Genomic DNA, 2,014 nt, shown 5'->3' with positions numbered 1-2,014 from the left:
GGACGCGCTCTATCCATCAGCTCGCCGAGCTCGTCAGGTCAGCTCGGTCCGGGGAAGTTTCGTGCTTCTTCAACTACCAAATCAAAAATAAATAAATAATGGAGTAGCAGAGCGTTTGGCTGTGTCATCGTGAATGTGCTGCTTGCTTCCATTTGCACAGCATTACGAGATCGAGGAGAGCATATAAATTTCTTTGCCCCCGCTTCTTATCGTTTAACCATACGTCAGGACAGGAGCCTCTTACCCAAGCCAGATGCTGGAGAGAATCAAGAAAAGTTCAATTAAAGAGAGTTCCAGCACCAAGGACCAGAAGCCAAGATGGGTATTTGCGAGCAGGGATTTCATTTCCCTAGGAATCTAATCTGGTTAGTTAGCACAGTGTATTGGATGGGCTTAGCTCTAGTACCCAGGAAACCTCCCGAAAGGGTGAGGGAGAATTGACCAAGAAACCGACCTTCGCCCTTCTCAAGTAACCTTGATAGTTCTCCAAAGACGTGCACCAGCATACCCAGCACCAATTCCCAGGAAAAGATAGACAAGTATCATTCCTGTCAGCAGCAGCAGACCTCGTGAAGCTGGTGGCATAAACCCAAGGGCTGCAAAGACGATGATGATAGTAGCAACTGCCATTCCTAGAATCTGAACCCTATATCCGACCATCACAGAGAGTAGTTTGGACTTGATTTGGTTCCCTGAACGCATCATCCACCACAAGTTTCCGTCCAGAAAGCTCTTCATTCATTTGAGCCTGAGTTTCTTTTATCCAATTCCTCGTACCTGGTCAAATCCCTCCTAACTGTGCTCTAGAAGATAACAAAAACAATACCAGCCAAGAAGAAGATGACCATCAATGAGTTGAGGATTGAAAACCAGTGGACACGGGCTCCTTCCATCTTCAAATAAGCATCCCATGGAGAAGGCCATCTAACATTTTATTATTGCTTTTCTCAAACTCAAGCTCATGAGCAAATGAAACCCTTCCTTGCTGCCCTGCCTTATTATTTGAGCCCTATCAAGCTCCGATGGACAACTTGTGGGTTCTATACCGTCATACATATGAAGCTTTTCCATCTTATCAGGATCATACTTAATACTGCAGGGGATGACCTCAAAACGAACAATCTCGTGCCTTTTATCTGGCCTCAGAAATGACACCCATACCTTCTTCCCCAGTACCAATTATCTGCACACCAGCTCCTTCATATTCATGAATGAAAACCTTTTAACTTGAGACGTGATTGATGATGTAACCATTTTCACTACCTAGTGGCATGTAGCCAACTGGAAATCCAGTCCACTGGATTTTAACTCCATTTTGGGTGGCATATCTCAAGGCAGGTAAATTGTCCAGAATAACGTTATTCACTTGATATAGATCACGAGTTCTCTGTTTCAAAAACTTGACCTCATGCTCGCTCAGTGGGGGCGTAGTGCAGAGGTAAAGAGATTCATTCACGTTCATCTTGAAACGGTAGGGAGCTGGTCTCCCAAGAGTAGTTCACCACCAAGATTCAGCAATCAAAATCAATCAATGAACTCCAGACTATTAAATAGGACGTGAATATTTAGCCACAGAAAACCATGTGGTTGGGTCTTGCCTCCCATAGAGTTTCAAACCTACAATAACCGTTTTAAAGGAGTACTACTATCTTTTAAGGCAAAAAAGGTTATCCTAAATTGTACTATCATATACAAATAATTCATGGCATCCCGTTCAATTCAATCATTTAAGCACGTCGAGGCAAAGTGCCACAGCAGAAGAGATTCAAGAATGCATTTTTTCCCCCTCTTTTCTAAAAAAGTGCAACTGAAAAAAATTTCCAGCTCCAAACGGCACCTAAAATACAGAACAACTGTTCTAGTCGTCAGTTAGTTCCAAACGGTACACAAAATACAAACACAACAATTATAGTTCACCAATAGACAGCATAGATCATCACCATTCACCATATATCTTCAAGGGTTTTCCGGCAGTTTTGCATTCAAACCTTCAAGCAGACAAACTTCTTATTAG

The 2,014-nt window shown here is 42.8% G+C and overlaps 1 pseudogene; it reads right to left on the bottom strand.

Moving 5' to 3' along the window:
- Positions 1-240: 240 nt before the first annotated feature.
- On the bottom strand, positions 241-1,518 carry LOC113771862 (annotated as a pseudogene).
- Positions 1,519-2,014: the final 496 nt, after the last annotated feature.

Source organism: Coffea eugenioides, chromosome 5 (genome assembly GCF_003713205.1).
Source record: "Coffea eugenioides isolate CCC68of chromosome 5, Ceug_1.0, whole genome shotgun sequence".
Classification (NCBI taxonomy): domain Eukaryota; kingdom Viridiplantae; phylum Streptophyta; class Magnoliopsida; order Gentianales; family Rubiaceae; genus Coffea; species Coffea eugenioides.
The sequence above is the reverse complement of the archived record's forward strand: the minus strand, read 5'-3'. Positions and strand labels throughout refer to the sequence as shown.